This window comes from Mirounga leonina, unplaced genomic scaffold (assembly GCF_011800145.1).
Source record: "Mirounga leonina isolate KUSES-001 unplaced genomic scaffold, KU_Mleo_1.0 Mir_172, whole genome shotgun sequence".
In the NCBI taxonomy this organism is placed as follows: domain Eukaryota; kingdom Metazoa; phylum Chordata; class Mammalia; order Carnivora; family Phocidae; genus Mirounga; species Mirounga leonina.
Genome location: NW_023270442.1, coordinates 3,595,845 through 3,610,075, shown reverse-complemented (window position 1 = coordinate 3,610,075; position 14,231 = coordinate 3,595,845). Strand labels below are relative to the sequence as shown.

Below are 14,231 nucleotides of genomic sequence, written 5' to 3'. Positions count from 1 at the left end.
CTTCCTTCCTTCCTTCCTTCCTTCCTTCCTTCCTTCCTTCCTTCCTTCCTTCCTTCCTTCCTTCCTTCCTTTCAAATTCAATTAGCCAACATATAGTGCATCATTAGTTTCAGATGTAGTGTTCAGTGATTCATCAGATGCATAAAACACCCAGTGCTCATCACATCACGTGCCTTCCTTAGTGCCTGTTACTCAGTTAACCCATCCTCCACTCACCTCTCCTTCAGCCACCTTCAGTTTGTATACTTTCTTTGGAGAGGTAAAGAAGGTCTGTAGTGCAGTCAAAGCTCTCCACTGAGCAAGTTGCCAAAGCCCAGGGGCCAAGTGAGACCTTGACAATTTGGACCAAACAGAAAGCAGGTGCCAGGGGCACTAAAGTTGGATCTGATACAATGTACTTTGTTTGGCATTTGTTTTGTTTTGTTTTTCTATTCATCCTAGTAGTATTCATGTATACCCCAAATTTACCAGATATTTCTAACCAATTTACGTTGCTTCTTATGTATAAGGATACACTTTGGATCAATGCATTTTTGTAAAGTAATTTTATATGTGTAGATACTATATGTCTACCTCTGCCATTCAAGGTGGGTGCCTTTGTAGGGATCCCCCTTTTGTGTACCAGGACCCAGAATAAAATATGTATCACTTAGTGCAGAACAAGGATAAGCAGAAATTACTCCATTCTGTCATCACACCCTGGAGAGCCACACCAGTGTCTGAATGATCTGTGGGACATACAGTTGGTTCATATTTCAGCGCAGAAACCCCTGTCCTGTTGCTCTCCAAGAAAGTTAAAGCTTATAAACTTTTGCACAACTTTGGATATAATTTAGAGACTAAAAAAATAAAATAAAATAAATACCATTGAAATAATTATGTTAAAAATATGGGCCTTAGAATTTAAAACTCAAGTATATAAAAGTTATTTTATTCTGTATTGTTACAAAAATATATATATATATATATAAACACATTTCTTAGAAAATGTCTATCAGTTTCTTGTCATATTTAAGCTATATTAATAAAATATAATGAAGAGATTATATTATGTGTGAAATAATGTTATCCTTTAGCTTCAATTATTTGAAGTTTATAAGACCAAAAATTCTTTTTTAATCGAAATTAATCTATTTAGATAATTTATATCAAAACATATTTTTTTTATTTTTGACATAAATAATCTAAGCAGATCAATGTTTTACTTTATATGACCTAAGTAAGCTTGGCATTGATCTGCTTTATAAGAAAGAATTCTAACTTTGTTAATTAATATTATAGTCAAGTACGTAATAGCTTTTTATTAAAATAATTTTGATTTATTTTAAGATAATTGTGTTACAAGAAATCTATAGACATAATTCCAAAATATAGTGAATATATTGCAAGAATATACACCCACAAATTTAATGTATTTATGTAAAGTTATGTAGGCCACAAAACCTCAGTTTTTTAAAATAAGTGAATGACAGAGGTTTATAGGATGGGAAATACTAACGTTAAATATTAAAATGAATATAAATATAAGTGTATATATACATATATATGTATATACAGAGTCCCTTATTAAAGCCAACATTTTCAAAGTACAAATATGTTAGAATATATTAGTGATTGATGCTAGTTGTCATATAAATATGTAGGATATATATATTTAAACTTTTTTTTCTTGTAATTGCATTTTTCACATTGTTCATTAATCAATGTTTTACAAAATTGATTATATGTGTTGTGCACCTAACTACATTTCAGACAAGTCTTATATTTATCTGAATGTTGTTACAAAAAGGAAAATACATTCTGATAAAATCTGAGATGTATTTCTAAGAAAACTTAACATGATCTACAAAGATCTTACAATTTTTGTTTCAGTAAGAATCTGAGAGGCCATTCACACAATAGTCAATTTTTTTTCAGTGATTTCAGTACTAACCATTTCATTACTATAAGAAAATCCAAATTACAAAGGTCAAAACTGAAAAAATAAACAATGATCACTTCTTTTCCCTTCAATTTGTAAACACACCTCTGTCACCTTTGGACCTGACCTTACTCTATATTCTTGTTGCAACCCAGTTTATAATTTCTAAAAAAAACTAGAAGAACAAGGTCAATGATGGAGCTGTGAACTCCTTTGGCTTTTCTGACTCACAAGGTGTAGTTTCCTTTTGTTAGACATTAAAACCAATAGTAGTTTGAAATGTATAATTTGTGATATCTAATTAATCAATCATTCACATTCAATTTCTAAAAATCTGTGCTGTGGAATAAAGGGCCATATCATGCATAAAAGTGGAATGGAATGAGTTGCTTTCAATATCAGCCCAACTTGTGGGCTAGGAAATCATGACTTCCCTGAAGTGTCCAAAATAACCTGTAACAAAGGTTAAAACTTCTCTTAAGGAGGCTAGGCAATGAGGAACAAGCAGTCTCTCCCACACCTGGACTTTAACAATCACAAATGTCCCTGGGCCTTCATAAACCAGAAGCAGTCAATGATTTCTCACTTCTCTGCTCTTAGACTTCTCATCCTTCATTCCCTCTTTGCTACTACAATACTATACAGGTATCATTGCATTGATCACGATGCATTATAATTTATTTGCTTATTTGTTATCTTCTCAACTAGATGATGAATTATTTAAGGAAAGGCAATCAGTCCTATACTGGTTTATTCACAGCATTTTGCATTTGGGCCATTCCTGGAAAAGTGAGGTGCCCTGGGGCAACTCAGCCCATCTGAGCTTGCCCAAGATAATTGTATTTGAAAAAAACAAAACAACAAAAATATGCACTGCTGGGGGGCGCCTGGATGGCTCAGTCATTAAGTTAAGTGTCTGCCTTCAGCTCAGGTCATGAACCCAGGGTCTTGGGATTGAGCCCCGCATTGGGCTCCATGCTCTGCAGGAAGCCTGCTTATCCCTCTCCCACTCCCCCTGCTTGTGTTCCTTCTCTCGCTGTGTCTCCCTCTGTCCAATAAATAAATAAAATCTTAAAAAAAAAAAAAAATAGGCACTGCTGGCATTTTCAATGGGCCTCTTGGATAAAATTAAAGAAAAAAAAAATTGAAGTCAGAATCAAAACCACGTACCCCAGTCTCCCAAGCTTTGGGCCCAAAACATTCCCATTGAAGTATCCAAAAACCCTAGAAGGGTCTTTAAAAACATATTTCCAGATCCACAATTTCCAGGAAGTTGTAATATGAAAATTGGTAATTATTATTCAAACAGCTGCTCCTACTCTTTCCTTCTTATGAAAATGATTATCGATACTGATTTTAATTTTTCTATATTATTGGCCAGTCTCCTCTTCTGAAACTCAAAAGACAATAGTTGATACATTGAAATCTTGAACCTAAAATTATTTTTTTCCTGTAAGGCTGATATAAAAAACTCATACTTGATGGTAAAATGGAAAATTGTCAAGTAAATATGGAAGTTTAATATGGCTGTACCATTTTGCTAGGTCTGCTGAAAGAAAAGTCTGCTGGGTGACTTAAATAACAGGAATGGATTTTTCTAGAGTACTAGTGGGAGGCAGAAGTCCAACATCAAGGTAAATAAGGGCTTGCTTTTTTGTTTTTGGGTTTTTTTTGGTTTTTATTTATTTATTTATTTATTTATTTATTTATTTATTTATTTATATTTTTATTTTTTTTTATTTTTTTTTTTGAGGACCTTGAAGGAAGGATTTGTTCCAGGCCACTGTCCTTAGTTTGTAGATGATCAATATCTGTCTTCACATCATCCCTGTTTTGCATATCTGTGTCCAAATTTCCTCTTATAGGGCATCAGTCATATGTGATTAAGACCCATGCCCGAAGACCTTATTTTGACTTAATTACTTCTATGAAGACTCTAACTTGAAAAACAATCACATCTGAAGAAATGGACATTAGGATTTCAACATATGAATTTTAGGAGTGACAAAATACAGCTTATAACAGTGGTTAAATCAATTTTATAAATTGCCTTAAATGGTATATAGGTTTTACTGAATTACTGAGATTTGCAGTGGATTTTCTCTTCTCTGACAGAGCCTCAGTTTTGTTGGTTGAATGCTAAAGAAAATAATGTGATTTCTTTCCAGGAAGATCACACTTATATAAACATATTTCAGAAAGTTTATTTTGGACAGCTATATTAGGAATGCAAAACTGCTGTCACCTGTAACATCATATTTTCACTTACTCATGCTGAATGCCATACACAACATTTTAGAAACACACTTACTTCAGGTGGTAAAAATTCACAGTAAGGTTTCCAGTTCTGCTGCTTTAAGAGTCCATCTATGCAGCTCATCCTCATTATTCTGGATATTTTATTTTGCACATTAACAACTGATAATTTGACAAGTACTGACAACTGCTTTTTGCAGAATCACCAGGTAATATATATGCTACTAAAATTTCACAATAACATCTGGCTAGAGAAATGTGATAAAAATGTCTAGACACATCATTTTGTGATTTTACTCATATTTCACCTTTATTTGCTAGCAGCATTAAAATGAAATGATTGTATATTCATTCCTTCCATCTGGGTAAAAAGTACTTAAATGTCTTAGAATATTAGTTATTTATGTCTAAACAAATGCGATTATTTGACTAATAAAACAAACTGCTAAATAAACCAGACAATCATATAAACTATAAACCCATGTAAAGTTTTCAACCCTCACAATGAGGAGTCTTGTGGAATAAAATGATAGTAAATGTTTACTCTGTGCCAAACACAGGTTGGACTTGAAATATATACTATCTACTAACATGTGTCATTTTTACAACTACTTTATCAATGAGGCCCTATTATTATCTTGATTTTTACATATGTGGAAACTAAGGCACAGAGGGATTAAGTAATTTATCCAATACCATACTACTGATTACAAAATTCAAACCAAGGTAATGTGATTCCAGAATTAAGACTATTAGCACGGCACATACTCCCATTTCTGAGAACCATTTGAAAACGTACTGAACATTTAAACACATTGACTTTGTTTACTTTTTTGTTTGCTTAAGTAGGCTCCATGCCCAGCCATGGAACTTGAACGCATGATCCTGAGATCAAAACCTGAGCTGAGATCAAGAATCAGAAGCTTAACCAACTCAGCCACCCATGCACCCCAAACACATTGACTTTCGATCATGAGACTTGAATCCTAATACTAGATCTGTTTCTCATTATCTGTGTAACCTTCTAGAGTCTCAAAATATTCTTACTACCCAGTCTTAACCAAGCCAACCATATCTAGCCAATACGGATCTTTTTCTTTGGGTTTGCCAATCTCCTTGAAGTTTATTCTAGCTGCATCCTTTCAAATATATTATAGTTTCCTCTTCTATGATAAGGTGTCTTATATGTTGGTCTTGGATTAAAAGTGATAATAAACGGAAAAAGCTTAGGATGGTCCCAGTCACAGAGTAACACTTAGTTCTTAGCTGTTACTATCACTAATATTTTTATCAATATTGTTACTAGTCTATTATTATTGATATTACTACCAGTACTGATCATACTACTAATAAAGTTGAACTACAAGACTTAAAATGTTATTAATTTTAATATTTTCTAATGTAAATCTTCTACTGTGATATAAAGCTCAATAGAAAACATACATTTTATACATACAGCCATGATACTCAGAACATAGAAGAACTTGTAAATCAAAACTTCAAAAGAAATGCTGTTGTAGTTTATAGATAAAAGGAAGGGTTTCCTCGCACTGCCTTTCATAACCATTTATGTTGTTTTCGTGGGTGAGAGTTTCTTTCCAGATTAAGAAAAAATAAGAATTTGATTTTGACTGGATCCCCAATATGCTATATATATATTTACTTTATTGATAAATGCACATATCTACAGTTTACTGACTCATGGTCTATCAAAATTGTAGTGTTTTTAAATTTTATCAACTTTAGGAAATCATCAGCTACTCATATTTTTCTACTTTTTAATAATTTGTATTATTTTATTTTTCATAGCTAGCATATAACTTGGTTCATGATGACTGTAAGGAAATGTTGGGATTTAGATTATTCTGTATTTTGAATTTTAAAAACATAAAAATTATGTACAGCTGAAAATATTTTAAAAAGTCTGTTAATTAGAAAAATAACTCTGATTATTGAGAATAATCATACAAAATATACAACATAGAAGAATTAGAAAACAAATATGTTTTCCCATGTCAGGGATAGAATTTGCAATTGAAAAAAGTAAACAAAACAAGTAAATTATTAATGTTATAGTTACTAATAATGAAGTTTATTTTATAGTAGGACTACCTGGAAATTTTCATTCTATGATCTAAACAGTGATGATGATTAAAATGATAAAAAGTATTATTTATTAATATCTTACCAAATAAAATTTATTATTGTTTCTGAAAAATAGTTTATATATTAATCTGTATATTTTTATTTAGTTTTCAATTAGCAATAATCACGCCTAGGATAAACCTCATTGGCTATGATACTGCCATTGCACAAAGCTATATGTTTTTATTTAGGCTATCTACATTACCGAGAAAATCAAAAAGAAAATAAATCTAAATTCTTCTTTAGATTGTTTCACTAGTATATGTAGTTATAAATATTTTACTTGCATAAGATCCCTAATTCCAGCACTGTATCTGAAAAATATTTTTGAATAAATACATGGATAATATTATGAAAACATATATATTGTTTTATTGACCATATAAGTGGTTGATGAAGGAATCTCAAATAAACAAGATAACAAACTAAGTCTTTTAATTAAATTAAAATTAATTATTTTTTTTTAGAGAGACAGAGAGGGGTGGAGGGAGAGGGAAAGAGAATCTTAAGCAGGCTCCACGCCCAGTGTGTAAGCCTAACACAGGTCTTGATCTCGCAACCCTGAGATCATGACCTGAGCCGAAATTAAGAGTTAGACACTTAACCAGCTGAGTGACCCAGGAGCTCCTGTTGTTGTTGTTGTTGTTGTTTAAGTGGTTCAATATTAGAACATAATACAACACTTAAATAGTAAAGAATGTTTTTATTCCCTATAATTTCTTAAAAGTAAGCACTCTGTAAATTACTAGTTAACAGAGGAGAGCCCTGTGGTGACATATTTGGGAACTATTCTAGATTGCCTTGATAGCTGCTAAATAAAATATGCTTTCCTTTGTTCTAAGTGTATGTTTATGAGCAAACTAACTGTATTCTAAATGTGGAATTAAGAATGAGGTCAATGTCATCATAGTTAGTTCTGTAACATTAAAATGTCTAGACCAAATTATTTCACTTGCCCATCAAATATCCTCATGAAGTAGATAGAGGACCAAGAAAGAGAAATATTTGAAACCTATGCACGTAAGCTTCATTTCAAGTACATTCTTATACTGGCCTATATCATAGGTAATGAGAGACTCTCATTAAGCTTGAGACAAACATGAAACCCATCAGGGGACAAGATGAAAAATTGAAGTTAAGGAATAAATCAATTGATTAAACCAGCATACCTGATTTTTAAGCAACCTGTACCCTTTCCTAGATATACCACCTATCTGCTGACAGGCTGTTGTCATGATAAATTTGAGGTCTTGACCTAGTCTGTCAACAGAGTTTCTCAAGACAGTGGCCTAGACAAATGTTTCTCAAACTGTCTGGGGGGAAGAGCTATACATGTTAATTTCTAATTCTACATGTGTAGCATACAATAAAACAAGTAACTAGGAAAATTAAACCAAAACCCATAACTATACAACCCAGGCTCTATTTAAAAAAAAAAATATTGGATCCTGTGTCCATAAATGACTATTATATTACTAAAAATGTTCTAAATGTTTATTCTTGCTATTTGTACTTACTTTATCACCATCAGATGACAGATTGAAAATTGACTCAGTCGACTGACCACACTATGAGTCGCACAGGGCTAGATCATGTAGCTGGAAATGCACAAGAACATTAGAGAATCTGATTAACAGAATATTAGGATTCACAGAACAGGTGTTTTTATTGTTGGTGACAGTGACAGTGGCTTATCTGTTTTGATGGCTGTTTAGTTTTGTTTTGAGGTTTCTATAAATCTAAACTTCTAGGTAACAAACTTAAAAACAAGTCACACTTTTATTCTGCTTCCTTATCAATTCCCCTTCTCATTGTCAGCTTAGTAACCAAAGACATGCATTTGTGTGATAGTCGATCAGAAACATGACCTATAGCATGTAGATAGCATTTTCCTCTGATGCGATGACAGCAGTCTTGCATGGGATTGGAGGTGCACCTGACCTCATTAACTCCAGCATTTATCCAGTCAAGTTGGAAAAACATTTTTCAAAGTCGCACAATTTTTTTTACACTTTAATTAACGTGACATATTCATTGAAAAGCTGTGGCAGCACTATAGAACATGAAGTTTATACTTGGCAAATTATATGTTCCAGGAAAATGGGAACTTCATCTCATTCTGTTAGATCCAAGCTGTATCTGCATTTTAACTGCAGTCAAGTACAGACTCATATCATTAAGTTTGCTTGCCAAATATTTGCCAAATTTGCAGCTTTGCGAATGTTTTAGAAAATTCATGGAAGTGTCCTGATGAAAAGTAATTTTAGTTTTGGCATACTTGTTTCTTCTGATGTAGCCCCTTTTTATATCCTTCCTATACCTAAGCAATATCTACAGGAGGATACAACACAGAAAGAAAAAAAAAAAAAAAAGATGAAGTACAGCCCCCATGGAACCTTCATTCTCATATAGTTAACTTCTATTAATTTTTGGAATAATAATCTAAGTGAGATAGTATGAGGATAGGGACAGATTTGGGAAAGGTCAAACATTTCAAGACACCAAGTGAAATATCCACTGAGAGGGGGTTTTACTGACAAGTTGTCCTTTACTGCTTTGATTTAAGCACTTATTATTTCAATGGCATTTTTCCTTCATTAATGGGATGAGCAACAATTTATGAAATTAGATAGATCACCTCATTCCACTAAATTACTGATGGCACTTATTTTAAATCATTTAGAATGTCCTCTGTTCCAGAAGCTGTGCTTGGAAAAATGTGAAAAGATGTAAATATTCATAAATTCATATATTTTACATATGTAATATTGGAAATTAAATACATGAATAGTTTATTTTTATCCACATGGTGACATCAGAAAGGATATCAACCAAAATATTAACAACAGTTAACTGGTTATCTTTGGTTTATGGATATTCACTTATTTTAACTTTGTCTTCATATTTTTGTATTGTTTTAATTTTTTTCTATTGAGCAGTTACACAAATTTTAAATCAAGATAGATAATGCTATTTTAATTTTGTAAAACACAAACATATTCCCAACATGTTGGATAATTATGACTGATTAACATCGATAATAATTTCACTCGGGGAAGAAAGTAAAGAGAATATACTTGTTAATCATACTCCATTATGTCTCTGGGCAATTACTGATGACCTCCACTAGTAAATAACTATGCCGTCCAATACAGTGAGTACTAGTGAAAAGGAGTTAATGAGAGATTTAAACATTGCTAATCAGAATTGAAATATACTTTAAGTATAAAATATATAATTGATTTTAAAGACATAGTATGAAGTAAAGTATGTAAATTAACTTAATAATTTTATATTTATTTCATGTTGAAATGATAATATTTTGTACATATTGGTTAAATAAAACATAATTAAAATTCATTTTAGTTGCTGCTTTTTAATTTCTTAAGTGAACATCTGGAACATTTAAAATCGTATATGTGGTTTGCAGTATATTTCTACTGAACAGCATTGATGTAGGGTGTACTCTGGGAGTTTGATCATTCTCAGTGTTGTACACCTACCATGGCTATGCTCTTAAAACTTGACATTGATTCAGGGCTGTTCACCATTCAATCTCCCTTCCCTTCCACAAAGGAGATGGTTCTGAAGTACAAAATATCTAATATCCAAACACATATTTAACAATATCTGTAGAAAATGCGTACACTGAAAATCGGAAACATTATTTTAAGAAGTGGAATCATTCATGGATTGAGATGTTGTATTTTAAAGATGTCAATTTTTTTGAAACAGATCTCAAGATTCAGAATAATTCTAACCAAAATCTCAATAAGCACAGTAATTCAATCTGCTATGTGAATTTATTTGACTATATGTAGAAAATATCTTTTATCTAAAAGACCATATTTATTTTAAAATAATTGTATAACAATTTACGGGATCTGATTTTATGATTGAAAAATAAACTTCACCTTTCTTTCAGCTCTATTTCATCTAAGCAATTTCATGACACTTGAATTTCTACAATTATTTCATTTCTCTAATTTAAAAGCTTTTGTTTTACCAACCATTTTTACACCCATTCAAATCCAACAACTCCTGAAAACTATAGCTATTTGAACTATAACAATAACTTACAACTAATAAGGAAATTCAGAGAAGAAGACTTTTTATGAGGAAATAGGAAATACGGAATATAAGAGAATAAGAAAGACTCCAAATGCAGCTGATCCTGAACTGAAAACTTTCTTTTATAACAAAGAAATTAAAATTCTGGTGCACTGAAGATAAACTTTGACTTTTTAACAATTTTATTCAGTGACAATGTTTTTTGACACCCATTAATTATAGTTGTGGAGTGTGTTATTAATGTATGCTATTAAATATATTGTTCTTCTTTCTTCTGGAAGGTTCATAGCATAAAAAGGAAATAATTGATCATTTCTGTGGTAAAAGTCATTATTTTCACTGTCACAAAACTGTAGAATAAAACTCATGTGTATCTCACTTATAAAGTAATCAATCATTACCATTCATATTTGATGTTTGAATTCTGTCTCTTCTTAACATCACTTGCACACATTTTCCCATTCTCCTTCTTTGTAAATACTATTTACTGTTCTCCATTAATACTATTGCTATATCCTGGGGCGCCTGGGTGGCTCAGATGGTTAAGCGTCTGCCTTCGGCTCAGGTCATGATCCCAGGGTCCTGGGATCGAGTCCCGCATCGGGCTCCCTGCTCCTTGGGAGCCTGCTTCTCCCTCAGCCTCTCTCTCTCTGTCTCTCATGAATAAATAAATAAAATCTTTAAAAAAAAAAAAATACTATTGCTATATCCTTGCATTAATCCCTAAACATTATTTGAATGGAATATATATCATTGTAACAATAAATAAATATATAATATAAACATATAAATAATTGTAATTTATTCATTAATTTATGCAATATTTCCAGCATTAAGTACTTTTTTAAAAGGTTTTTTTTTTAAAGATTTATTTATTTATTTTAAGGAGAATGAGATGCACAAACAAGGGGAGGGGCAGAGGAAGAAGGAAAGAATCCTCAAGTAGACTTCCCACTGAGCATGAGGCCAACACTGGGCTCTATCCCAGGGCTCTGAGATCATGACCTGAACTGAAACCAAGAGCTGGACATTTATCTGACTGAGCTACCCAGGCCCCCCAACATTAAGTTTTTGTTTTAATTCCAATAGAAGCACCACTCTATATAGATGAGAATATATGAGTGAATGCTGGATTTCCCTTTATGTGTGGGATGGCACCAAAGAAATACACTTCCTTCTCTCCCAATCCAGAAAACTGAGGTTTGCTGCATGACTGGAGGGTGGGGAGCAACTAGAATAGCAGCCAGCACTCCTGGAGGGCTGGAGGACATCAAAGTGACATAGACCCTATTACCCATGTCACGGACCCTATCAGGAAGCCTGCCCATGAGCTACTTGGGATGTCTCCTTTGCAGATTTCCAAATTAGCCCATAGGTACTGTCAATGCTCCACAGGCCTCACCTGCACACACCCCACCCTTAGTCCAGGGCCAGCTACTGGTGCATGCCTCCAGTGACATCGAAACTGAGCTTTTGCAGACTGCTAGTGACCATTCCCAGAAAGTCAGTCCAACTGCCAAATTGGAAGCACACAAACAGATGAGCATTCAGCACTTCCCTTAGGGAAAGCAAGCAAACAGGAGGCTGCCTGAATTTGGCCTGCTTTGCTGGATTGAGAGAAAGCATATGATCTTAAGAGTTCCCTTCATGAGAGAACAAGAAATGTGGAGCAGGTATATCCATATAAAAATGTTGGAAAGATGCCTCAAGATCTCTAATAAGGCTGACGAAGTATATTTCTCTCCCAAAGTCTAGTCAGTAGAGACCTGAGATGTTTACTGCTTCTTCAAATGTGAAGGCAGCAATGCAAGATTTCAAGTAACATGAAAAATTAAAGAAACATGACAGGTGTCACCAAAGAAATGACCACAAAGAAATGGAAATCTGTGATTCAAAATAATTGTTTTAAGGAAACTTAGTAAACTACAAGAAAAAAGAGACAATTCAATAAAATCAGGTAAACAATACACAAACAAAAGGAGAAATTTATTTTTTATTGTTTTAAATATTTATTCATTTATTTTAGAGAGATAGAGTGAGTGTGAGAGGGGGGAGGGTAAAGGAGGGGGAGAGAATCTCAAGCAGACTCCCCACTGAGCATGGAGCCAGCTACAGATCTCAATCACATGACACTAAGATCCTGACCTGAGCCAAAATCAAGAGTTGGACGTTTAACCCAATGAGTCACCCAGGTGTCCCAAATTGAGAAGTTTAATAGTGACATAGAAATTATAAAAAAAAAAAATAAAAGAACCAAACACCAAGCTAACTGGAATTTAAATAAAAAACTTAAAAAAATAGAAATTCTGGAGCACAAAGCTTATATATAGAAATAATGAGGAGAGATGTGAACATCTCTGGGGAGATGTTCCCAAATCTGGGGAGAGATGTGAACATCAAGTTCATAAAGTGTACAAGTCTCCCCAAAATTCAAACCAAAATAATCTTCTCTGAGACATATCATAGTAGAACTGTCTAAAATCAAAGACAAAGAGATAATTTTTAAAGCAGCAGAAGAAAAAAAATACCTCACATACAATCTGACTATAAGCATAAAACTATCAGCAGATTTTTCAGCAATACCCTGTAGGTTGGAGAGAGTGAGAGGATATATTTAAAATACTGAAAGAGGGGCTCCTGGGTGGCTCAGTCGTTAAGCATCTGCCTTCGGCTCAGGTCATGATCCCAGGGTCCCACATCAGGCTCCTTGCTCAGCGGGGAGCCTGCTTCTCCCTCTGCTGCTCCCTGCCAATCTGCCTACTTGCGATTCCTCTTTCTCTCTCTCTGTGTCAAATAAATAAATAAAATCTTTTAAAAAAATAAATAAAATAAAATACTGAAAGAAAAGAAAACTGCCGACCAAGTCTACTTTACTTAGTAAAGTTGTCTTTCAGAAATGAAAGAGAAATAAAGACTTTCCCAGAGAAACAAAAGCTAAGAAAGTTCATCATCACTAGACCTCCTTACAAGAAAAAATGAAAGTTTTTCCAGCTGAAATGAAATGACACCAGTTAGTAAAAAGAAAACATCAAAGTACAAAACACACAGCTAAAGGTATGTACAGAGTCAAATTTAGAATACTCTAATATTTTAATATGGTGAAGATCATTTAACTCTATGTAAAGGTTAAAGAACAAAAATATTGAAATAACTTGAGCTACAATAATTTGTTAATGGATGCACAACACAAAAAAAGGCTAAAATGTGACATCAAAAACATAAAATATGGGTGGCTAGTAAAAGAGTAGAGTGTTTGTATATAATCAAAGTTATCATCTCAAAATAGACTGTTAATATCGATAATATGTTTTATGTAAGCCTCACAGTAGCCACAATGCAAAAACCTACAGTAGATACAAAAAAGACAAATTCCGATTTGTCACCAATTCAGAAAGGAAGAAAAAAATTAAAAAAAAAGGAACTATAAAACAGCCAAAAATAAGTTGGCATTAGTAAGTCCTTATCTATCAATAATTACTTTAACTATAAACAGGTTAAATTTTCCAATCAAAAGACAGAGAGTTGGCTACATGGATAAAATAACAAGATCCAACAATGTGCTGCCTACACGGGCCTCACTTCAGCATTAAGGACACATATGAGCTCAAAGTGAAGAGATGGAAAAGATATCCCATGCTAATAGAAACCAAAGAGAGCAGGGCTAGCTATGCTTAGATCAGACAAAATAGATTTTAAGTCAAAAAATATAACAAGAACTAAAGAATGATAAAGGGGTCAATTTTTATGAGGATAAAGCAATTGTAAATATATTTACAACCAACATCAGAGCACCCAAATATATTAAGCAAATAATACCAGACCTGAAGGGAGAAATAGA

The 14,231-nt window shown here is 33.0% G+C and overlaps 1 pseudogene; it reads right to left on the bottom strand.

Moving 5' to 3' along the window:
• Positions 1-6,384: 6,384 nt before the first annotated feature.
• LOC118018913 lies at positions 6,385-6,497 on the bottom strand (annotated as a pseudogene).
• Positions 6,498-14,231: the final 7,734 nt, after the last annotated feature.